Here is a 26,582-nt window from a genome sequence, read left to right as displayed (position 1 = left end):
AAATTCTCGCAGCTCTACAACGATAGTTTTTTTCCTTTTCTTTCTCGACGCGCCATTACCATCACCCTTCGTTCTACGCGTTCCGTAATGCACCTTTCGTGTCAAGCGAGGACCAGCGTCAAAGCGTCAAAGCGGCAAAGCAGGAGCGATCGAGTCCACGGTTCCATCGACGAAAATCACGCTTTCCATCTTCTTCTCGCGTCGCGGCCCATTGTGCGCGGCAGAAAGGGCTCGCCATCGGCGTACGAGCCTACCTGCTTCCCTTGGGATCGAAGAGGATCGAGATATTTATTCGCGATCAATAGGCGATCCCTCGGCAGAAGGGTTCCCTGGTCAAGGTTCCAGGGTATATCGGTTAGTCGACACACGGCCGGATTCGACGGTCCGCGCGTCGAATATAATCGCCGGCCGGAATCTACAGGATCTCTGACTTCAGGAGTAAATAGTGAAAGCTCGAAAGGGCGAGGAAGGATGGCGAGGAAGGGTGACGCGGACCGGTGAGAGCCCGTTAACCAAGAGACGACCTAGGAATACTATACGTGAGTCGAATCACCGGATGAAGGGGATGAAAGGAGTTTCTCAGATAAAATCGGCACGTTCCACGGCAGGAACGAAGAAGGGCTCGAGGATCTCGTTACCCCTGGGCCGGCGACTCGCTCTCGAGATTCGGAAACGCTTCTTCGCCGAGACGGAGATGTTACGGACAGATACGCTGCGAGGGGACGGGCAAGCGGCCGGAGCGATGGAACCAGTGGCCAGAGTCCCCGTTACCGCCTCTACTCCCACGGGAACATCTCCGATTCACGGCTGCGACCGCGCCGCGTCCGGTCACGTAACCAATTATTCAATAAATGGAATGCCGGCTCGCGGCCACCGAACCACCACCAACCGCACCGAATTATTTCGGATACGTTTTGGATTATACACGACTAATTGCTGGTGCACCGTCGAAGCGTTGAATTTTCAATCGCGAATTTGAATCTCTCAGATTATGCATTACGTACAGTGGACAACGAAAGAGAGACAGTGGAAATTGAATAGACCGATTAATCGGAGCTGGAAAACGCGTGAAAGAGAATAGAGGAGAAATAAGAACACCCCGGTCTGTTCTCTGTCCAGGAAGTAACGATGGCCCGCCTATCGGGCCGTGTAACCAGTCGTTTAATAGCTACCGCACGCGGAAGCGTATTATACAGCGTTGTTGTGTATTATGCGAGAAGGTCCAGCGCAGAATACGCCAGCCTTTAAGCATTCAGAATTCCTGCACGAGGAGCGTGTATGCGCGTGTACGCCGCGCGCCTGACCGAACCGGCGAGCACGCGGAGGGTGGGCGATCGAAGAAGCAGGAAGAGGAACGGCGGGGGAAAAGAAAGGGAGAAAGATCTGCACGCTCGCGAGGAAGTACGTATATGTAGAGCCCGAGCTCGTTAAGCACCACCGACTTCCATAACATTCTTCCATGGATATTCCATAAAGGAGCGCGGCGTATCGGCTCCCTGCCGATGTTCCATGCCTGTACACCGCAAGACCAGCGTCTTGCACCCCCATAGAAATCCATTCTGTCGCGAAACCGCGTAAAAATCGTAACGAGCCACTTCCGCGGAATCTGTTGAGGGCTTATTAACGAGCGCACGATAGTCGACGCGTTTATCTTTCGCTGCTGAGCGCGCGTCCAGACGTATTCCCCTTAGAATCGTCGACTCTGTCGCGATTAGTACACGCGCGCATTTTACATTCGCACGAACGCGAATGGTAGATTTTTTGGTCGCCTACCCCGCGCACCTGCCGCTAAATATGGCGGCGTGTACGCTGCGTGGAATGCGACGGAATTCCACTGACCGGAGGCTGGAGAGTACGCTGCGGCCTCGAAGGCCACAAAAATGTCGCACGCCAAACGTTTTAAAGTTCGATTTGTCGGCCGAATCGCGGCTTTCACATCGTCGTTTCTGCTGTTATTTACAAGCCAACGTTCCATCGTTACCCGTACGCTTTGGCGCTTTTGTGCAACGCTACGTGCGTTTTTCATTCTTTCTTTGCGCTCGTTAGTCCGCACAAAGACAACTTTGCCGCCCGAATAACTTGGCTAACGTCATTTCCGTCATGGAGGTACGCAGAGCTTCCAAATGGCCAGATTTTTTTACCAGGGCAATTTTTCTACCCTTTGTCCCGATGGGCATTGTCGATTCGCTCATCCGGCTACATCATCTTCGATCGATTGGTTAACTATCGGAAAAATTGCACCAGGTGTCTGTAACGAACGGTGCACCTTATTCTACGGTCAATGGGAATAAAATGGACGTGGAAAGGGACGCATTAGCCTATCAGGTTTACCCATCCGCTTACCTGTCTCACGATTCCTGTTTCCTTTCTACCATTTCTTTCTCATTCGCCATGAATCTTCTAGTTTACGACCACGGAATATTCTAATGTAATGGTTAGCCTTCGCGTTAGAAAGTTTATTTGCATAGAAATTTCAAATGAAACGCCGGCCACGAAGGCGCCGTTCCAACGCTCCTCAGACTACCGGCCATTTCCTTGAACAGAGCACAGACTTGTAGGCTGATTATTAGGTTTGTCACGACGCACGTCGTACGGAGCAGCGGTCGCTACCGATCGGATCAAAGACGCCAGGCGTCGCGCCCACAGGACAGACAGCCGGCTTCCACTCGTTTGATCTTCACCGGCTGCGAACGGAAGCGTGGCATCGTGTCGACAAGCGTGTCCCTGGCATACGCGTTGGTAAACTGACCGTCTCGTTGACTTCTCCCACGCCAAGTAACACGATCAGCACAGCGTGGCACGCGTTCACCATGTTATTTCAACGAATCAAGAGGCCATGCGGATATTTTTCGGCTATGGTGTCGCGTGGCCTCAAGAGCGCAGCGAATCGCGTAGCACGCTCTTCAAACTCTCGTTGGAGGGTTTCAACCGAAAAGTGTGTGACGAATGCTCGCACCATGATCGTACAATACCATTTTGGTGGAGTACGAGCGACAGTCGAAGAAAGCTACAACTATTTAACAAGAAATAAAGAAGCAATTGAAGCGGTGGCAACCGTCGACGTATAATATCCGTATAAAAGCTTGTGTACGACGTCAAATTATCGACAAACGATTCCCAGGATGTCGATGAATGGCGGACGGAAAAAAAACGTCAGGAAATATTTGCCAAGCCTCTCCCAATGGGCGGAACGTGGACGCGACGGCGTGCATGGCGTTTGAGCACGTTCGAGCGATTGGCGCGAACGATTCGGTCGGTGCCAGATTCGATTAGTCGGTGACAATGAGCGCTGATGATCCCGCGTCTCGACGCGAATTGTCCTGGCACAATGGAAACGACCTTAGTGGCATGGGTTCGCTCGCGTGGCAAGGGTCTGGCGAGGGTTGAAATCGGGGGATGGCAACGCCACGGCCAGCCAGACCCCCATAAAAATCCGCAGCATATGTCCCTAGGCTCGAGGACTTCCTAGCCAGCCCCATGAAACCATTGTGAATCCACCTGATCTCCGGGATTGCACCGACCATACGTTGCCTCCTAACTGCTCCCTCTCCCCCTTTATCTCTCTTCCTCTCTCTCCCCGGGCATTGTCACTACAAATACGGCCAGATACGTGCACATGTGCTCGCATTATGCGCGCATAGGCGTGTGTGTACCGTGCGCATCGTGCGACGTATGTACACGCGCCACGTCCGCGGGGGCAACTCCGAGTTTCCAATTACCGGTCGCCGTATGACAATTGGGAAATCAATTGGCCGGAATGGAGGAATTTTTGTTTTCATCGGCCGCGATTAAACCGACAAAATAACCGGATCGTCCTGTGAAGAGCGGTCCGTCGAGTGGCCGATTAAAAGCGGAAACGAGCTCGAATCGGCCATGATATTTTTCGCACACGTTGCGTGAAATTACCACGGCGAATGGCGTTTCCACTACGATACGGGAAAATACGAAAAAATATCGTCCGACGATCCGACTGGTATCATCGAGGCACCTCTCCAAAGGCCAGCTCCCATTATTATGCGCGCGTTTTACCATACGACGCGACAAAAACAGATCTTGACTTTTTGCCAATGTATGACACGAAATTTGTCGCTAATAATGCGTACGCGATACCTTTTTCAAATTATTCATTGAACTTTCCACTGTTTGCTTAATAAACCATTTGGTGGCCACACGATATAAAATGATCCAAACCCCAAGCATTCTCTTAACGTGCTTGTAAATTATAACAGCAGAAAAGTGTCTCGTATATCAGTGACTGGTAAAAAATCAGAGTTACTTAGAGAATAAAAAAGGCTAGACTTTTCTTCCTAAGCGAACGCAGTTACGTTTTTGCGACCGGTCTGGGTGCACAGCGAGTATGGAGAGCAGCGTGCGTGTGCACGGAAAGGGGAAACAGATGTCCTTTCGCACATTAACATGCATGACCGTGCCGGACCGATACCCCACTCGATCAATTGGCATAATTAATTGCTGGCGGCCACGGAGCCCGGGGTCGGCATCAGAACAACGAGCAGCGATCGTTCGAGCGGCAATAGGATAAGCCGGCGAGGGGATGGGATAATCTGAAATCGAGAAAAAGGTACAGCTTCCACTTATTTCGAATCCAGTGGTGTAACCAAATAATACTACGCTCTAAAAAAAATCGTCGTTACAATTAACGCTGCATCGACGGAGAAGCGTTCAGAAGATTTTCCGCTGTGTTTAAACGACCGCCTCACCCCTCAGCGAAGGGTAGCAGGTTGACTCTAAAAAAAGCTCTACAGCAATTTGTAACCGCGTCAGTCCGGTGGAACGTCCTGACAGCTATGTCGCAGCGCCGTAAAGGCAAGTATCGTTTCGACAGCTGGATACTGGCATGTTCGTCGAGGGTGAGTCTCGTCTCTCCGCGAGAACATTACTCGCATATGGCGACCGCTTCGCGTCACCTGCCGTTCTACTCCGCGGAAATCACGTGCGGGTCGATCATTTGAATAATTGATCGGCCATTCAGAACGGCCGGAACGCGCGTTCATTGATTTCGCTTAATGTTCCTGTTCGGATTGCGGCGGTCGCTTCCTCGATGCCTCCTAGAGAATAGCCGCGTCTATGTACGGGGGTGTGTCCCGTGAAACGAGAAATATATTGCCAACGCCGATCCAACGGAATGGAGGGGAGAAAAGGAAAGAAACGGGGTCCTCGTGGAACGAGCTCGTTATTAATACATTATCGCGGCACGGTTGCCCGCTCGTCCGCGTCCGTTCGCTCGTTTTTTATCCCGCTTGGGCGCGTACATATTTCACGGAGCGTGGAGTTAGCTAGACGAAGGTCCGTCCATGGCCAAGACGAAAAATAAAGGAAGCAAAGCGGCGAGTTACGCTCTTATGAAATTTTTAACGAGCCCGCCGCCACCGGCGGAAAGTTGGATTATAGGTAACTAAGCGAAGACAATGATGAATGGGAGAGGAATCGATGAGCGGAATATTAATAGTAATGCGAGTCCGCATTGCGGTCGCGCGAGGAAACTTTCCGCCACGGATCCCGACGAAGGAATCTCGACGAACGCCGCTCTATCTTCCCGCACGCTATTATCGTCCCGCGTTTTTAATCGAACTGATCCTCGAATCGCCACTTCTCTTAATCGATTTGTCAGAGTTTGCCAACTTCGTGATGGCGGTTCTTAAATTTTGGCGAAGGCGTTGAAGAGCGGTCGTATGCCGTCTGCTTGAAGAACAAGCGAATAGCGTTCGTTCGGCTACGTATTTTAACACGTTGGATCGCGCGTGGCAAAGTTAAAGTCAACACGACGATACACTGGAACGAAGACTCTACGTTTGAGAAATGATGAAATTTCCATTCGTGCGTACTTGTTCCAACGAAGAGAAATGAGAAATTTTCCAAAATGACGAAAAGATTCAGTGCATTCAGCGTATTATTTGGGACGATAATAAACCACGGCCGGTGGTGCACTCGAAAATTGCCACGAGTGCGACGAATTCGGGCATAAATTATGCTCATCTAATGCAAATAACGGCGGCTAATAAAGAGGAATGGATCGAAAAGTGGGCTAATTGGCCCAGATCCGCGGCAAAGAATCATGACCCAATTTCCTTGGCCAGTCGGGCAAAAAGATACGTGTCGCAATCCCGCGGGCAACGACGCTCTATTCCAAGAGATATAATTTCCGAGAAATTACTTGGGACACATAGAGTGACGCGCGAGCGTGTCAAAAGATCGCGTGGAAAAGCAGGACGAGCTTGAAATGTCTGCGGGTGCAGAAATAGCCGGCCATCCAGCGAACGTCTCCGATGGCCAATGCATTATGACGTCTTTTCTTCGCTCGTAGAATATTCAATCGAGTGGGAACGTCATAGACGCCGTGTTGGTCACGGCTTATGACGCACCGGATCAATGCAGGGCATAAATGGTCGAGTCGTGGAACAAACGCGGTTCGAGCGATGTTTTTCGCGTGAACTTAGACGTGATTTACGTCGAACACGATAAAGTCGAGGCTGGGTTCGAACGAACCTTTACCTTTCCACGAAACGAACAGCATCGAACGAATATCAAAGTTCAAGCGGATAGAAATACGAATCTTTAGAAGTTCGACATTTACGCTTGCGATGAGCGAACTGGAAATACAGATGAAAGATCACGGGAGAAAATCACGCTGTCCTGACGAAGCGAGCAACTTAAACGTCCTTAAACGAGGATCAAAGGGAGCTTCCCTTGATGACAAAGTAGAGGCCAGATATGGTTAACGAGATTTCGAAGGTTTATTTGCGCGGGTTGCCTCGTTCCAAAGTTTTCGGCCATTTCGATGTAACGTAGTGGCATATTTCGAATCGACGAACACGAATCGAGGGAACGTACAAGGGAAACGGGGAAGAACTTATCAAGAAAGAACTAAGAAGTCGCATGATCGCTGAGGGCTTAACGACTCTTAGCTTAGACGAGGGAAAAAGGGCGCGGAGAGGAGGAAAACCGAGAAACTTCGTGTCGCTGGAAGGGACGAACCGTCGGTTCCTCGACGTAACAGCGGGCTGTGTTCTCGTTAACTGCACGCGATTCCTTTTCCTCGAATCGCCTATCTCTCTGAAATCGACGTTCACCGTTTCGCCTCTTTGGTTTCAGTCGGAGCTACCGCCGCTGGAATAATTGCCAGCTATTACCGCGAATCGCCGATAAACCCGGCTCCGAACCATAGAATCGAAGTTATTGCGGTTATCAGCGTTTTGCGAGGATTAAGGGCGACGACAATGAGAGAATGTCGATGTTACTGGGTTAGCGAGGCGTCGCATTTATTTGCACGTGGCGTTTATTTGCACGCCGCTCCGGGCAAACAGAGCAGGAACGCGACGAGAGACGAGACGATACCTTCCGCGCGACACGTTACACTCCGTATTTAGATATCGTTAGAACAAGTTGTCAGAACCAGTTCCTAAGATCCACGTAGGTGGGCCAGGAACGAGCGTAGTGGCTCGAACCAGTGGTCCTAGAACGACGAACGCTTGGCAACACTGACTCAGCAGGTAGATTCGACAAAGTACCTTTTGTCTACGCTCGTGCGTTCGTCGTGTTCCTCGGAATCCTCTTCGCAGCGACTCTATCGCTTCGAGGATCCTCGTCGAACGAGATGCTTTCGAGAGATTCGTCCGAATTTTGCCGTGTTCCACTAATCGGCCAAAGGAAAGAACGTACAAACGCCTAAACGCTTGACCAAGTGTTTCTCGTTAGTAGACGTGGAAGTAACATTCTTAGGTCGAAACATCTTTCTTATTGACACGCGTCAGGAATTCTCGATTGCACGTGGAACAATGGCACTCCGTGTTCCTGCTGCCACGATGACAGGTCGAAAGACACGAAACTAAAGGCGTTTGTCTATACGTTTTATCCGGACAATCGCGCGTGTCTTTTTTCCGCGCGATATCAAGAATCCGAGACATTGTCTGGCTCGTCGCACCACGTCGTAGAACGAGGATTAGCCGGTCTTTCTTACGGTTTTATACTTGCCACAGAAACCAACGTTCGTGTCCAAGCTTCGGAGCTACGACGCGGTTTTATTGGCTCGGTGGCAGCGTGTTCCACGCGGAAAAACAATCGAGTGCCACGCGCGGAAAACTTGGCTCGTCTTAACTGCCAAGAGCCAGCGCTTTTACCCAGTCTCCGACTCCTGGCAGACACCTCTTTTGTTCCTCATTCCCGAAGATTCTTTTTCCGACAGTGCCCGACGCTTCGACAATAGAAATCGCGCGAGGTCGCGACCGCTAGACCGTTTCTTCGATGTAGACGGTCCACGTCGCACTCTTTCAAAATCTGCTCCCGTTTCGTCGCGTTCCAGAATCTTTCCCTTCCCTTCTCTGTGTTTCTTTGTTTCCACCGATGCAATCCGGTCGGTGAAACCGAGAGAAACCGTGGTTCTGTGTCGCGGTAATTTTGTCAAGCAGAAAATGAACATCGAAGGTTCTTTAACTTTACTCGTCCTTGGATTTCGTTCGCTGGATAAATGATAATAACTTAAGAGAGAAGCGGAACAAAGATTTAAGGAAACTTTGTGGACATAATAGAAGGAGGTTCTAATCAATTATTTCTGACTCCTTCTGACTGATCGGAAGCTGATCGAGCAGCAAGGGAGGATTGATAGTGTGGCAAGTTATTAGGTCAGAACGAAAGTTCTAGCTGATTGGTTTTTGATGTTAACGGAAACGAGCTTGCGTAAATGAGAAGCAATTAATCATCGACATCGGCTTCCTGTTTTCCTGTAATATCGCTTTTTCATCGACTTTTTGGCTCCGCTTTGCCGAGAAAAAGTTCACCAACATCGCGAAGTACTTCCACGCAAAGAAACATCAACTTTCGCTCTCCGAGATGCTGAGAATTAGTTGCCATTACTTTTCCATTTATCCCCGCGTCGTTTTCTCGTCGTATGTCGTATCAATTACTTTCAACCATAAAAGTGTCTTCACGCGTTGCCTGCGATTTTCTTTACACGTGGCTCGATCAAACGCGTGCAAAATCGAACGATAGCGGCCAGATGAAAGCACCTGTGTTTTGAGAATATTCGCGACTCGTGGCGACGAAAGTTCCATCGCTCGCAATATTATAACAAGAAAGGGGTTAATCTTGCACAGAGCGCGATTCACCGTCGTCACTCGCGAACAAACCAACGTATATTTAAAGTCTTTGAAAAATGCATCGTGTCTCCCGAGATACCTTTGTGCGGCTATACGTATGTCGGCAATTCTCGTGTTGCGATATTTACGCAAAATCCGATTACGACTGAATATATTCTTGTATATTCTTAGATGTTGCCGGTAGTCGTATTCTCGCCTGCTTTCTATGCGCCAGGTATTAAGAATATTCTCGGTAAACGATCGATCTTCGTAGAAAGTTCTGGACGAAAGGTCGGTTGGAATATTAAAGTTTCATTACTGTTGTCGATTCGTTTCCGTTCTTAATCGCTGCTGATTACGGATGCATGAATCGCGATACGTGGAAAGGTTATCTATCACCCGCCGTATTCTCATCGGATCGATGCGATTCTCTTCTAAAATACCAACCAGCTCGAAATAAAGTCGTATTCATACCGGAAACGTCAGGCGAGTCGAACGAGTTGTCCGCCAATCTTGCAAGATGACACGTTTCGTTACGGTCGCGAGCAATGCCATTTCGGGAATCCAAGCGAGCACGCGATCGATCGACGACCGACAACGCTATATCCAGGCGAGAGCCCCCGGGACCACCTACGCGCGATGCGGAAGATCAATGTATTCGCGTCTCGTCGCTTATTTATTTCTGACCTGGTCACTGTTTAAAGAAACATTAACGACACTTGGATACGGAAAACCAGGCTGTGATCGATTCCTCCAGTATACGAGGAATGCTCTGTCAGCCGTCGCCTGGCAATTCCATTTTCCGCTACCTCGAAATCGATAAAACGTACGATGGAGCGTACGGGAGCGCGACGAAACGACAGCAAATACCGGGAACAGGTCGGAATTGGTCGTTGAGAGACGAGAGGTCGCGCGTATTTTTGAGAGCGTCGCGTCAGGGCTATCGCTGACGGATATTCGAAATAACGACGTCGCGGCCAGCCTCCGCGGAGTACATTTGGCCGCGACACGGCCGCATCGTGTCGTGTGACGCGCTTTACTCGACGCGTTCTGCGGTCAGGCCGGAGCCTAGCGCGGCCATTGTTCCTGCCCTCGTACGTCGTCAAAGCTTGTCAGCTTAATTATAGGCGGGCCACCGCGTACGAGCCGTTGTTCCAACGCGCGACACGCATGGCTCTCCCGTCATTGCGCCAACGATCTGCGATTGACGTGGCGCTCTCGCGATGAACATCGCGTCCGTCAAAATGCTTATTATTATTACGATTACTAGAAGGGCGACGCACGAATTAATCGGCACTTGGCCGCTGTGCTGGATCCGCGTACGAGCGATCAATTCGCGGCGACGATAGCGTCGAATTCCGTGAGACCAGCGAGATTCACGAGAATGACGCAACCAATCTTCCATGCGCGGCCGTTTATGGTTTCGAACGCTCGTTACAAAACGGTGGAACGGGGCGTGACACACTTTGCCAGTTTCCAGGCTTGCGAAAGTTTCTTTCGAAGTCGCGCCAATCCTGACGAGTCAATAGGCTCGAAAAAAAGCGCCTTTCGTCGGCGTGTGTACGGCCAGGCATCGGTGAATCTTATCAAGATCGGCCCCGTGACGCTCAAAGGTACCGACTCAGAGGAACCACTCGGCGAAATGGTCGTTGGTCAAACAGAAGTCGACCCAGAAGAAGTCTGAAAAAGGGCCGAGTGGACTGGTTTAACCGGGTCACAGACCGACATACTCGCTTCAGCCGCAGCGCCAACTTCCCAATCCAAAGTTTCCAATCCAACCCTGCCGTTAATTAACAGATCCTCCTCCGATTCCAAGACAAACGTCGCGTGTGCTTACCGTGAAAGTCGTGGAAACTGTAGGATGGACTAATGGCGCGAGAGTTGGAGCGGAACAAAGCCAGGAACGAGTGGGAACTGCGAGCGATGTACGGTACCTGGTCCTTCCAGACGCTCTGTTCGATCGCGAGAACTCGCGGAAATACGCGGTGTGCGCGTGACTCGCGCGTGTTCGCGTGGCGGTGTACACGAGGCGTTGATACTTTGTCGTAGGGGACGGAGCAAAGAGGAGGCGCACAAAACGTTGTCTCCAGTTTTAAACGCCTCACGAAGTATATTTAGCCGGCACTGTCACTGGCAAACGACGGTGTGCGCCTGATCCCGCTTTGGGAGACAACTCGCGACGTTGTTGGCTTGTCTCCGAGAACGCGTACGCTCCAGCGAGCTTCTCGCTTTCGTCGACTCCGAATCCTCGTTGTAGTTAATTCGATCGTGCTTGTTTAGACTCGTCCGATGTTTCGTCGTTTCATCGTTTCACCCGTTTACTGATCCGCCGACGCGACAGCAAGGGATCACGAGAGTCAGGAAACAGACGGATGGACAGCGTCGTGTTCCTCGGGACTATTACTTAATAGATCGTTCAGCTGGCAGTCGGAAAGCAGATACGTTTACAAATCGCCCCGTCGCACGGAACAGCGGTAATACATTATTCCCGATTCCCGGCCGACTGTCGTCGATCTCGCGGCACCCACGCAAATAGCTACGCCGCTGGACCAGTCGTTACAACGTTCATTACTAAATTGTACGACACGGTTAGGCGAGCGGAGCTCACGCTCGCGTCCACGCGCCCGCCCATCGTCGAACCTTGCCAGTCACCGAAATAGCACGATGAAGGCGAGATAAAGTGAAGCTTCTGCGAGATACACGCGTAGAATGGAAAAACCTATCGCGGAAAGAACGTTCAGTGTCGCGTTTAATAGATTTGAAACTCTGTTTGATCTTGATCTTTGATATCGAACGAGACAAGAATAATTTCGTGGATAATTAATTGGATCGTAAGACGAGGACTATTATTAACACAGAAACCATTATTACAATTACGAAAGCAAATGGAGCGACCGTCGAATATTCCGAATAATTCTAAAGAATTCCATTTCAAAATTATTGTCACAGTGACAAAAGAATTCGTGTAAAATGTGCTCGCACGGAACAAGTTATTTAAGTCGATCGTCTCGAATATCTAAATTCGTGTAGATGTAGCTACCCGTGACACGACCGCGACAGCTGGACACTCGTATAACCAGCCGGCTCCTAGTTTCCACGTATCGTCATCGATCTTCGCCGAGATCGCGTCGCGGTGCTCCTCGGTTTGCCCGCGTGTCGGTGTAAGCGGGACGCGATCCTACAGATCGGTGATGTGTACATTTGGATCGGCGACTGCGTCGCCATGGCGTCGGTGATTTACGCGCGAAGCGCAGGAAATGAGCACACACGGCGATTCCCTGTAGCTTTCTGTTTCTCGTGATAACGTTGTTCTCTCTGATAACGTAGAAGCAACAAGAATCCAGCGTGTCGGATTCCAACTGGAAATCCTTCTTTCCACCGACGCATCGATCCAGCTGAGATGAAATCTTCGATGCTCGGGCAACGAGACGTCGCCGCCGGATCAAAGCTTCTCTTGCTTTTCACTTGCCACTGTACCACGCATCGAGAATGAGATCGATAAGAAATTACGTTAAGAGGTAGAGAGCTCACTGCGAAATTCGGCGACCGCCTCTCGCTGGTATTCACTTTTGGACGAGTTTGCAACAGCTCCCGAGATTACCCATATATCGTCGTTCCGCGTTGATCTCCGCGTTCATAAATCTACTTTAAGCCCGACGGAGGAACGTGCCCCGCGGTAATTTCGTTCCGGGTACGTCGTCGCGAACTGAGACGTCACGCCGCCGCGCCGACCTGGCAGCCTTTCCACGATGAGCTCGACTAACAGAGACGTCCCGATACGCTCGTCGGAACCGTGAAAATTGCCCCGTTTACGAGTATGGTTCTCAGTGATCTCCTTTATTTTCTACCTGATGCTCACCGTAAAATCACCGGTCTATGGAGCAACGTACCAACTATATTGTGCGAAAGAATGAAATGAAAATTATAGCGGAGAGCAAGACGAGAATGGAATATTTCTCAGCCAGGGATTAGACGTTTATCTCCTAGCATCTGAACCCGATTCGTTCGAAGAGTAGCAAGTTGTCGCGTTCCTGCATGACTCGTCGAATCTTGTCGCCGGACGTGTAGCGCGCCGTGAAAGAATCGCAAAACGAGATCACAGCGCGTCGAGAACGCCGCGTCCCATTCGACGGAACGACGAGACGTTAAACGAACGTAACATTGACTTATGCGCGTGGTGTTGCTGGAAGACGCGCATCGCGATTCGTGTGCGCTTCGCCTAGCCTTGACGCGAATAAACGCGCGACTGCTATAGTGGTCGCTTTGTCCGACGAAGCAGCAGCAGCAGCAGGAAGAGACACAGAACTGGCGATATTGTCGCGCGATTTGATCGACGAAAGGGTCAATGGAAGGATCCATGGTGTATCCGTTGGCGCGATACAAAGCGCGCAATTGTAAACGTCTGGCGTAAGGTGTAATTTATTTGAAGATTAAGTCGCGAACGTTGAAAGCGCGTAACATCCGCGCTTCCCGCACGAGCTCCATTATCCTCCGCACATCTTTCAATGGAAGTACGGAAGCTTGTCGCAAGGACCAAGCGCGAGTATCACTGGTCCCGGTGACACGACTACAAGCCATGGATCCGCGAAGGTGGACTACGGCGTGAAACGGAAGGAACGTTGATTTATGAACGGTAGCCGGTCACAGTGTGTACAAGTCCCGTCTAATCGCTACAATACCCGCTGGCTGTTGCCTCTGTGCGCCATTGGAAGATGACAAACGCCGACCGACAAACACGTCGAACGGAACACAGCCGTGTGGAACGACGTCGTCCCCAGGACGGAATCATTAATCCTTCTAATTGCCACTCGGGGGCCACGCCGTGTTTTTCTTCGCGGTTCCGGTCTATCTTTTCCCTCCGCTATCGGTTTCTTTCGCTCGGGTCTCTTTCGACCCGCTCTAACCGCGCAACCGACGAGGACGAATGCTGTCGAGGAGGATGGGGGACGAAAACAAACCGTGGCTTCTTTTGACCGATTCGGGTGGAAGGGAGAATTAGGGAGAGCCAGGGATATATACTATATACCCGCAGCTTGGTAACACATTCGGTCGACAGATGTAGGATTGTTTATTTGATTAGCACGGCCATTAATCAGAAAGCCCGGAGCCACCCTGAAGCGGAGGTGCGTCCTATTAACGAGCTATAGGAGCGTCTGCCTTTCTCTTATTGCAACCAGAATACCAGGGGAAAGCGAGTGGAATCTACCCTGGCCCCGCCAGACAGATATAAAAATGCTTTTTACGTGAATCGTGCTTCGTTTCGAGCTTCCTCTCGATTACGCTCGCGTGATGTCTCGCGTTGTCGTTATGGGGGGCAAGACGCCCCTTATGGTATATTTATCGCGTTTCTCTGATACATTAATACGCGGATGAAGATTGGATTGGATAGGAGAGTAGATAGCTGCTAACAATAACTGACGCTCTATAAGTGGAGCAAGTCTCGATTAAAAATCGATATCGTCGATAAAGTTTAATCAACCGTCCCTCGTGTTTTTATTCGACTCGCATCCATAAACGTTGGAAATGGAGACGCACGAGGTTTCCAAACGAACGACGTTTCCAGATGTCAGGAAGCAATCGCGTTCCATTAAGTTTGAAGCGCGCGGGCAAACATTCGATCGGCTTTAATCCAGTTCGACGCATAAATTTAGCCGTTTCGGGGACGGCGGAAGCGAGTCGTTTTCTTCCGAAACTACGGCGCTCGTTTGCGAACAGAGACGGCGCGCACGGCTCGTTAAACGACAGCCCCTATATTTACACGACCTGATTCTCGACCAGCCACCACAAGATTCGACCGCAACGAATTCGAATCCGCCGGCTCGTCGGCGCGACGGGACGCTGCGGTTCGCGCGGAATTTTTTTCCGTCGGTGGTCGCGCCATCCAGACGAGAAATCGAAAATTCTACTGCACGGTTTCGTGCTAGCGTGAAAATCACCAGCGTTCTCCGTTCCGCGGCTCGGCGCGGCCGCCAAAACTCGATTCGACATGTCCGAAACTGCATCGGCGTTCGCTCGAGCTTGAAATTCAACGTTGCCTCTCGTTACTTTAGCTATTGCTACGTCCCCTATGAAGTATGAATACATACTTGATAAACATACGTCTTTTAACGTTTGAACAGCTCGGTGTTTCTCTTACGGTTGCTTCGATGGAAGAAAGCGGTTAAAAAGAGCGGCTGGAAACGCGACTAAGAAGCTCGCGGCCGACAATTCGAACGAGTTTAAACGGAATTCTCGAGACACGGAACACGAGGGGTGGAAAAAGGTGGAAAACGCGGCAAGGGCCGGCGAAGACTGCAAGCAGACACAAAGAACAGCGTAGCACGGTGGTTAATGAGTCGTCCAGTCGCTCTTCTTAGCTTTCTGTTCGCGTGGACACCGAACGAAAGCCCCGGGCTGCCCTTTGCGTCCCTTAAGACCAGAAACCTACCCCCTTGCCGGTATGAGAAGCAACGGAATCGTGGACGAGGAAAGCAAGGAAAAAGACAGAGAGGCCGGTTCTGTGTCTGAGGCTTATATATCTGCCGGAACTAATTGTCCCATAATTCACTCTGTCCGGCAGTAACGTTGCTCTCTGCTTATCCGCCGCTGCTTCTTTCCTTTCTTCTCTATCTCCTTCTTCTTCTTCTTCTTCAGCTCCTCCTTCGTCTTCTTTTTTCGTCGCTACTGCTGTTGCCTCCTCTTTCTTCCTTGTTCTTTCTTTCGATTCCAGCATCCCCCGTGTACGCAGCAGACATTTGGCTTCTGCCTCGTTGTCTTCCCTCGCGCACCGCGGCTACACAGACACGACCGTCTCTGTTTCCTGCTCGGTGTCTAGACCGATTATTCTTCTCGCGGATCTACGCTCGAGTCACCCGATTTTATACTCGTCGAATCCGATACTCGATGACGATTAATCTGTGTAAATATCTATACATACATACGTGTTTTCAAGGCGTTAATTTGCAAGCGAATACGGTGTTAGAAACCGTAATGCTTGAGGTGCAACAAGACCTTGTACCCTGCAAAGTCTTCGGCCACCGGTCCACAGGCGCATCAGATTTTCCGTAAATTCGCCATTCGCTTCGGAAACGCTATCACGAGCCGTTACTTCCGTGAAGCTGGCCAGACGACCGACGCTAATGCACTTTTGCGGCTAACTGTGGCGCACAAGGCTCTTCCTTACCCAGAATGCCACTTCCTCTTCCTCCGAGCCACCCTCGGACAATCTAAGGAGAAGCGTGTCTGCTGTTCTCGCGGCGTGCCAACAGACTCGACTTTTCTCTCCGACGACCCGTACGATCGATCGGCTTACTCTACCGATTGACCAGTTTGTTTGCTTTCGTTAATTCGTCGAGCCACGTACGGCCAGTAAAGCCTCGCCGAAAATGCAGAGCACGTTGACCGCGCGTGGCTTCTCATGACGAAAGCGCCACTTGACCGGTTCACGGATTAAATCGTTTCGCCGTTAACTCGATTTCCGCAACGTTGAAACTTCTTCAACTCGCGTATGTGATAAAAGTAATTTCAGAATCGCTGTAAAAGGTAGCAACGGTGAAAAAATACAGCCTTGAGTCGTTAAAAAAGCCAAAGTGGTCTCTACCTCTTGGAAACTTAATTTTCTGAAACACTTCACCGCTAGGCAAACACGTCATTCCAAACAATACGGTGGAATAACTGACGAAGCGCGTTCACGAACGCTCTTGCTGGAAAGTGTGCCCAGTTCTACGTTCCGAGAGCTGCTCTTTCCTCACGGAAGGGGATTAAACTGGTGTCTCTGTTCCACCCGGGGTCTCGTGTAGCCTGTCCTTGAAGACCAAGTCCGTGACTCCGTCAAGTTTCCGCGAAGTTCAACCGACGACCTTCCCCGATGGACGAGTTGTCCAGAAGTAGACGCGACGGACAGATACTCATCGTTCATCCACGGCGTATGAATAACGTAGAAGTTTGCTCAGTGTAGAGGGAAGGCGGACGGGGATCGAGGAAAGGACGGAACTGAACGCTGGCCACGTAACTTTCATACATAAGTAAGCGAGACAGGACTATGAGGCCAGCGATCTCCGGCGGAGTTTTAGTTTGCGCTGCAGTATTTTCTACGGGAAAGTGGCAGACGCCCCTGTTCTTCGCCAGCGGTCTTAGCTCGACGCCGTCATCCGTGAAAATATCAAACACCGAGAGACGGAAACGCTCTGACACGGCCGTTCTTCCTTCTTCATCTTAATAACATTTTTCTACCAATCATAACCGCCGTCTTTAATGGAACGCTTCACCGTGATTGCACAGGCGATTCTTTTTCGTTTTGCCAGAAATATCACAGAAACGAACGCCGTGGCTCTTTTCTATCCTGTCTAGAACAGGCTGCATGATGCTGTTCCTCCGTGACTGTTGCACGCGACACAAATGTAAACATCGGCCTAATATCGTACGAGCGCAGTCGCGTTCGCGTCGACGTATGTACATCGTGGCCTACCTGTCCACAGGTAACGCGCGCGTATATTCACCGTGAAGCGCGTACGTCTTCCTTCCGCGGAAAGAAGATCCTAGCGGCTCTCGCCAGTCAGCTTCTAAGGAGGACAATGGGATTAGCGTTCGTTCGCACTGTACCTCTCGTGTCCGTCCTTCGAGAAAGTCAAGAACGTCCGCTTCCAAGAGCTCGTATCCCAAGGTCTCTCTCGGTGTGTTTCTTTGAGAAACGTCTCCTACCTCATCTTCTTTCAGGATCTTCTTCCGAATGAATTTTTCATAACAAAGAATCGCGTGCATCTTAATAACTTCTGTCGCTTTGTGTTAAGATCTTTTATTACGAAAGTTAAAAGAGTTGAAAGACAAACTATCCACGTCGATTAATCATCCCTCCCCCCGCCCCCAGACGATTTACGTATCGTTACGGTTTCGGGTCCATTTATTTCACGAACTTTCCAGACGAAATCTTGCGCCGGGTCATAGAGCGCGATTAATCCGAGCACTCGTGTCACAAGTTCGTAGTCCACGTACGTAGCAGACACGCATACGCACGCTCCGACAATACGCGTTGGTCCGTCGGTTATTACAACGACGTAACACCGATATCTCCGCGGAATTTCAAACAACCCTAGGGCTCGATGCACGCTAGGTGCGAGCTCCATGTTCGCGTACGTACGTCGACCGAGGCAAGAGGTTTCCTTTGAAAACAGAAGGAACAATCTCTAGTACCTGGTAATTCGTTATCACGCAATCTCGGATCTGTGGAAGCTGCGGATTCGTTGTCGTGGTTTCTCCAGTGGATGATACGTTGTAGCTGGAGATAGTAGAAAGAAGATTTTGTGTTTACGAACGGGGAATCTGCTCCGCGCGGCAAATAACAACGATGAAGTTAGAGAAAAAGCGGAGGTGGAATGAAACTCGTTGACCCTTTATCGCGATAAGTGTCAGAAAAAGATGATTAGACGGGAAATTGGAGGTTGGTGGACGTTGGAACGCGCGAAGTTTCTTGAGTTCGAAAGATGGAAAAGTCGCTGGTGTTATTTATAGCGAAATTTAGTCGCGAAATCTAGCTGCAGCTGCATACTCCGGCAACGCAAGAATAATATCTTGATTTATTCCGACGACGCGGTGGGTTTACGGCGCGAGCAAACCGAAGAAAAACGGAGGACCAGATGCCTGTTCGGAAAATCCTCGACTTTCTGCTGCTTTTGTCGCAAGAAACTTTTTCTCCAATCGACCGGCAACGATGGGAGGATCGAGCGAACCGTAATTTTTGCCACAAATTTGTCTCGAGGTTGTCTGAAAATATGAATGCGCGCGGCGGAAGAGTTTCAAGCGAAAATTGAAACATGTTTGTTCGATTAGAAGCATCCTCGATAAAATAGAAGAAAACGAAGTGACAAAAGATTCAGCGTGCTCCAGGAACTTTTATTCGAACCAGAACCATCGACGTAAAACTCTCCTTATTCCTGACAAGGTACTTACTCAAAGCCCTCGAAGAATAGGAAGAAAGTCTGGAAATGGGATAGCCAAGGTGATAGGCGTTATTTCTCGATGTCGCAGATTAGACTGACAAAGTCGTCGAGATGCGAATAACTTCGTCTCTCTCGTTCTCTCTTTGCTCGATAAGAAGCTTCCTTTGGTCTATCGAACGACCGCGCGATTTTATGCACGCGTTCTCGGGCCACTTGAAATTCCAAAGGAAACGAGTGAAAATTGCAAAAGAATAACTCGATTAATTGCTCGTCTCCTGTTATGTCCGAACAAACTTCTCCGCGATTGTTATTGCCGCGGAACGTCTATCTCCGAGGTCGGAGAGGAAAGAAAATCTCGGAGTCAAAGCTCGGTGGAAAGAACAGGCTCTTCCACGTGCATCTTTAAATTTCCCTTCGCGTTCCGCCGACTACGAAAGAACCTCTCATTTGCAAATACCGACTCTGCCGCCGATACAACGTCTTTCTGTTACGTCTCCTCGAGATCGTTTGCTTTTTTCTTGTTCCTCGGCAATGCAATGCCTGGATCCCGGCTCGTCTTTCCTTTGACGAGTGGGAGGCGCGTCCTCGACCCTGTACCAAGCAACGGTTTCCTCGATTGAACGGTAAACGGAATTTTCCTGTTCTGAAGAAAAGATTTCTGGCTCGTGTGGCGAAAACGCGTCGCAACGCTATCAAACTGCGAATCCGCTGTATCCGATCATCATCGTTCCAAGAGATACGAATGGAGACCAGTTGTGACACGGTAGTTATCGTGCTGGCTGTATCGGTGCGCCTCGAAGAAGACTAAGTTGCCCGACTGGCCGGGGTCGGGGTCACTGACTGAAAGATAGACGTGGCCCGGAGCCACGCGACAACCATATACCCCGGTTCGTGTTTACCGTGTGTCCAAGTCTCGCACGCTCCTGTCGAGCGTGGCTAGCAAACCGCCCGCAGACTATGCTGAATTAACTAACGTTGCCTCTGATATTCCTGCCTGCGGAACTCTCGAGTACATACTCGTTGCCGACGTCGTGATCGAACGATGATTTCCTCATGGTCGGGTCCCTTACACGTGCATTTTCCCGTGAATATTGTTACGGTAACGTTCCACGTTGCCTCGAGTGTTTGCAGATCTTCGCGAAACATTAATAAGCTTCGCGTTAATCCGTGACGACCGCTACGCTAAATAACGCAACGATGTTCTTTTATGTTTCAGGTAAGCGAAAACGGAGATCTGACAAGCTGCGCTGCCAAGTACGTGTCGAGTAAGTAACTGTCGAAGACGCGACAAGCGAAAAGGCGCGAGAGCGTATTAAATTCGCGTGGGAGGACCGAACGGGTATCATGCAACAGACACCGGTTATTAATGGACCGCGTAACTGGTAGAACGCGATCGGCCGTACGGCGATCTATCGTACGATAGAAGGGAGAAACGAAGCGTGTAATTATTCCGACCAGCGATTCGTAGCGAGATCGCTAGCTCTCTAATGCTTTAATAAAGACGCGGCGTGACGTTCCCCTTGTCCCTGCCACGAGGAAACGTCTTATTTTAGGAAACGATGCCATGTGGTAAACCGGTCGGCCCCCGGGATATCCCACTTATTCTCCTTCTGCATGAAGACATTAACACGCGAAACCGGTGATTACCAGACTAGTAGACAGCCGGTGCTGAAACAGAAAGAACCAATCGGAGGATCGTGCAAACGCGACACCGATACTCGTCACATTCCCGTTGATAATACCATTGGTCGTTGCATTGCGTGGCCCACGATCGACTAGGGTGTGCCTATGATCGGAACTCACGCAACACGAGTATTTATTAAAGCTACCCTTAGCCTCCACCCCCTTCTGGTCGCGTCGTTTCCTCGAAAAGCGAACAATTTCGATACCATGCTGTGGAAACCGTGACTCGGTTGAATCGTGTCTCCGAGCAAACTCTATGTGTTCGTCTCTTTTCATCTTCTTCGTGTTGCGCTGTATATAGTTGGGTTAGCGGACGGTTCGCGTGCGTACGAGTACGAGCACGGTATCGAGAGTAATTAAGCGATTATCTCATCCGGTGTAGACGCATCGCGCCGTAGCATCGCGTTCCAATTGCGGACAAAGACCAATAAAGGCTACGTTTTTGTTCCGGCCGTTCCTCCCGGTGCCGACCTACGCGATGCTTACTAGCCACGTTCGTCCGACTCTCTTTCTCTTTTTCTCTCCTACGCCTTCGCGTTTCACTCCGCCCTTATCTCCTCTCTCTTTCTGCCGTTCGGTTTATCCTTTCTATTTTCTACCCTGCACGACTGCTTTCAAACTAGACCTCTCTGCGGATTCTAATTCCTTTTTTACGCGGCTCCCTCCATGCAGACGAAGATAACGCCATGACCACGCTGCTGGCTGTAACGAATTACAACGCCGGAAAGAAATATTATTTCTGCCGCGGAAACGTCCATGCCGGAATTCCAATTACCGGCCAACGTTATTATTGTATTTTACTAGGCTCGCACGCGTTCCCCGGACCAAACTCGGACCCGGACCACGAAAATTCTCGAATTTTTCCTTCGACGACCGAAACGCCGCCGCTTCGTGCGTAAACATTCCCGATAGAATTAATATTCTGCGAAAAGTTTGTTTTCGAGAGCAATTTGCGAAAGTAGCCCTGCTTCGCGTACTCTTTCCTGGCAATTTTGCCCGCGAGATTCCCACACCCTCGTTGTAAAGTGTTCTTTTTTTTTTTTTTCGTTGTCCGAGAAAATAAAAATTCGCGGGAAACATTATCGTTGCACGAGCGAGCGTATTATTTCGATATTTACGCGCGTAAAAAATGTTACACAGCTTGTCCGTAAACAGGCAGCAACGCAGCAACGCTGCGTTCCTATGTTTATCGCATTCTACACGCTGTAACTTTTGGCGAGGATGAAGGGCGAGAGAGGATAACCCTCTTCGGGCGATTCTCGAAAATATGACACAGGACGCATAAATTTTCGCTAACCACCGTGCTCGAAACACAATTTCTCGTGGTTTATCGTTGCGGAAGAGCGACGCAAGAATACATCCAGTCCTATAGCTATCTAGCTCAGTGCTATGTATACAAAGTCGGACGAGATAGGATCGGAATTTTTTCCGAAAAACAATGTGAAACGCGTTTTCACCGTGATTGTGGGTTAACCGGTCGCGTGCAAGTCCGTGCTTGAGATCGCTCGCAGCCATATCGTGTCGTTTAAGCGAGAGATACGTCTTCTAGCGCGCGATACCTCGGACAACGTAGGCTCTCGAGAAGCCCATTAAAATTTTTCTGACCGGACGCCGATGACGAGGCGTCCGTAGGACAAAGAAAAATCAGTATCGAAGACGAGGTGAAGCGTGGAACAACAGGCGTTCTACTCTCGCCTCCTTTATCTCCGACATCTCGCTTCCGAGGGACTTTCTCCGCCTATTCGCGGCCTGGTGCTACCGATCCGTTGCTTTCGATCCGAGATACACTCCGACAAATTACAGCTTGCCCCGAGCTGCAGGCCGGGAACAGTCAACGTCGAACCTGATAATGTCATTATCGCGTTACGGCAATTCCCCCGATTTTTACCTCGTCACGGAAACGATCGGTCATGGTCCCGGCTAGACGATGAACCTGGAAACTAGAATTTTCTCATTTCTCCGCGGTACCCTTCTGGACACGCCTACTTCTGGGGTAACGTGTTACTTCTAACTGTTACCTTCTTTCAATATCCACCACTTTTCCTTTTGAGAAATTGGCTCTAAACGCAAGGTTGCGTCGATTGTCTTGTGGCAGACACGCTTGAAATCGCATAAACGCGCTCCACAGGATGTACACTATGATATATAATTTTATTCGCAACACTTGCAAATTAACGGTTCTTTATTCGGAAAAATTGTGTTGATTTGGACGCGCCTAGAGAACACAACAGCTAGCCACAATTTTAATAACGGCAAGTGAAAATATTTTTCATCTAGGCGCGTCACCTGCCCAAACTAGCCGAGAAAGCGGAAAGCATCCGACCTGTCGGAAAGAATAACCGCGAGACCGAACGTAGGAAACACGAAACGCGCGGAACTTGCAGGAAGCGGGAAATCTCATCGATTAAATCTGTTCGTTATTAATCGAGCGTGCTGTGACTGGCTCGCTCGCTGGTCAATGTTCGGTCCGTTCGGAGCGTCCTTCCTGAAAGGAATCGGCGTATCCGTGTGAACTTCCTTCCGATCGTGTGCAGCAGCTCGTCAACGATAGAACGAGATCCGAGTAACGAGAGGTCGAACGCGTCCGCTGGTCGACGGCAGACAAGGAGAGAGCTGGCGAGGACAGCAGGTCGAAGAGAAAAGTCAGGCAACGGGGAAGAAACGACGACAGAGACAGTAGGACGAAGAGAGAAAGAGAAACGAGATCTAGTACGCCCGCCATATGTCACGGGGTCCTTACGTAGGTATCCTGCACGGTATCTTATCTTCCGCTTATGGCCGCGAGAGTAATCCGAGCGGAAGACAAACGCGCACGAAATAAAATCCAGACCGGTTCGGACCAACGAAACGAGACTTCCTTACCTTCTGTTACCTCTTGGCCTGACGAGAAAAGGGAAACGTTGCCGTCCGTTTCGAAACTACCGCTTCCTAGTCGGAATTACGAGTCCCCGGCGCTCTGTCGACCCGATGACACTCTCGGATACTCGAGAGTCGTCCAGGAATTCGTCGGAAAGAAATCGCAGAACACGATCTTTCTGGAGTGAAAATACGTACGGTCCTCTATCGATAAAGTTCACGTGTTATATGTTCAATCTGAACGCTGTCTCGTAACGTGTCCGCAAGTTTCAACCTTCCTCTTCACATTCACATTCTATTCTTTAATTTTCACTTGCTAGTTTATCGAATCGTTTACCATCTATTGCGATGTTTAGACTTTCTACTAATTAAATCGTCGTGTATCACACACTAGATACTAGACAGATATCGCACGACACGATCTAACCCGAATATCAAGCATTCTGTAAGTCGTGCAACGTGTGAACGTCTGAGTATCTTTCTCCCGAACTCTAGCTCCCAGCAACATCATTCTCCAGGATAGTCCTCGACGATACAAATTATCGTGCTCCGTACAATTCTCACACGAACCACGAATTACGAAGGAAAACGAGATCGAGCCGGGATAAACGAGACTTCGTGGAATCGTCGACCCAGGACCGGTTGAACCAATTCCTACAATCTCGGCCGCCAAATCTGAACTCGTGATAACCATACGCATCGTGTAGAATACGAAAACACGAAGAAACCTCTTCCCTAACTTCCGTTATGGGTTACGACACTTTTCAAAGAGCGAGACGCGTCTTTCCCTGGCCGGCTAACGAGAACAGGATGTTATCGGTGCATCTCATTAGCAGGAGCAGGCAGAGAAGAGATGGTCTGGTTGTTGTTCGAAATTTGTGCAGCCGACACCTGTTCCTGTCAAGGAAGCCGGAGCTACGAACTTTCCACGCGTCGCTCGTTTCGCCTCCGCTCTCTCGGTTTCAAACCGCAGCCTGTCGAGGACAGTCGAGTAATTAGCGGGCCGAACAACTCGAGGAACACCAGGTCTTTAACGCGTGGCCGATCGATTACTACTCCGTGACTGTCACTTTCTCGAAGATACCCGGTGAAAAACTGCCAGGTCTCCCGGTGACGCTTCGGCAAACTACCCAAAACGTAGACAGAGTTAGACAGAGCGAACAAACGTCCACTGAAATACACAACCAATTCCATTGTAAGTCGTTGAATCTTTTTCTCGTTTTTTTCATCAAGGATATTGGTTAAGGTTCGTATTTCGTCGCGGAACGATGTCGCAAGAAGAAACTGTCCGCTCCTTTGTACTCTTTCTCAAAGAAATCTTCACTGATCGAATTATGCGTGAAACAGTGAGGCGTTGATATTGTATGAGGATGGCGATTGGTAAGTGGCTGGCTACGGAAGAGAGCGAAGGACAGTATCACGGTGGAGTGTCCTCGATGGAAGATTCTTTGGGAATCAACGAGTCGCACGTGCACGCGCGGCCAGTCCTCCTCGGTCGCCAATGACCAGGAAGAAAATTACAAATATCTGACCAGCAGGAACTCAGGAACGTGCTTCTCGCCCGAGCCGTGGCATTATCGTTGTCGGTGTGTATACTCGGTCGGTCGCCGTGGTTCGCACGTTTCGCCCAGAGACAACGGAGAAGCACACAGGGGGATCGGCTATAGAATGTTCATATATTCGTACTCGCACGTGCGCCTTAGACGACGACGACGATGATTCCTTTTATTATATTTTTCCTCTTACTACGCTGTCCCAGTCTTCCTCGCGCGTTTCACCTATCGTGGATCGACATGATATTAGATATGATTTAATTAAACGAACCATCTCATCGCCGAGAAAATTAGTAAGTTTCAGCGACGGTGTTTCTTTCAACGTTGCGACCTCGTTGTTTGTCCGATTATACGAAATTTCCATTGGTCGAATGTTCTTCTCTTGTTTAGTGAGAGTTGCTTCGCGCCAGGCACTTGTCTCGTCCGTTTTGAGACTGAATGCGCAACGGAATCGTTGGATTCCGTGGCGTCCTGCGATGAAAGAAACAGATGCGATCGAGGGGAATTGCTTGGCAAACACGGCCAACGATAGGACGTCACATTATTTTAAACGCGAATAAAGCCACTGTGTCGCTCGGATGTTTCAACTGGTTCGGGTAATGAGTAGGATGAGTAGGAGCTTCCGACCTGGAAATGACGGACCTATTGTTGGCGGATTGTTGGAGAAAACGTGCGCCAGATAGCGGAGAAAAACGGGGAAAGTTTCGTTGCGTGTCGTGGCTGTGTATCGATGTGGTTCGTATGGAAAATCGAAAAACGGCGCGCAATCCGATCAAATGGAGTCTGTGCGTCGTTGCTCGAACGGCCGATCGATTCGGTCGAAAACGAAATTCGGTGTATCCGGACTCGTGATTTCGGTGGACGTTCTAAAAGAGAGGCGAGCCGCCACAGTCCTCGTTCACTCGCCAACCATCCAGGTTATTCCAGGGATAATAACGGTCATAAAAAATAATAGGGTTCGAGGTGAATCCTCCAACAGTCCGGATGATATTTAGAGGATCTAATGATACCGAATTTATGGGCCAGGTGTGCCGCAATCCGACGCGATTTCAGCGCGAAACACCGTGCAGAGGTACGGTCAAAAAAATAAAGTTAACGTTTGATCGCGTTTGTTTCATCTTCCATTATATAAATCACAAGCGAGTCGCGTCGTCGTAATTCAGTCCCTTTCCCTCCGTGGAGTATTACAGACGTGACAAAAACGGAATTGTTCGCGATGGATAAGCGGTCTGTTGGTCTTGCAGCGCGTGTCCTCACGTACGCGACCGGCCAATTCTTTTCGTCAGGAACGTCGAGGAGGTTGATCCAAAACCCTCGAAGAAGAGAGTTCAGAATATTAATGGCGTGGCCCGTGAAGGGTGTAGCGCACGTACCGGACGAGTTATCGCCGAAAGAAAGCGGTCGTACGTGGCGCTGGAAAGGTAGACTTGCTAGAAACACGAATCTTCCGAGACAGGTAGACCGGATCTTGCTCGGTTCCTTATTCT

The 26,582-nt window shown here is 49.9% G+C and overlaps 1 protein-coding gene across 7 annotated transcripts in view; it reads left to right on the top strand.

The window, feature by feature from the left end:
• pxb (putative Hedgehog signaling attenuator pxb) overlaps window positions 1–26,582 on the top strand; it is a 227,620-nt gene that overhangs the window by 119,941 nt on the left and 81,097 nt on the right. The window contains exon 3 of one of the 7 annotated variants that reach the window (XM_069126041.1): window positions 20,220–20,268. The exons of the other annotated variants lie outside the window; for them this stretch is intronic. The gene's annotated coding sequence lies outside the window, so the exon portion shown is untranslated. The remainder of the gene's footprint in view (window positions 1–20,219; window positions 20,269–26,582) is intronic. 7 annotated transcript variants of the gene reach the window in all.

This window comes from Bombus flavifrons, chromosome 13 (assembly GCF_040668555.2).
Source record: "Bombus flavifrons isolate JBK064 chromosome 13, iyBomFlav1_principal, whole genome shotgun sequence".
NCBI lineage: Eukaryota > Metazoa > Arthropoda > Insecta > Hymenoptera > Apidae > Bombus > Bombus flavifrons.
Note: the sequence above shows the minus strand (reverse complement) of the source record. Positions and strands in the feature narration are given on the sequence as shown.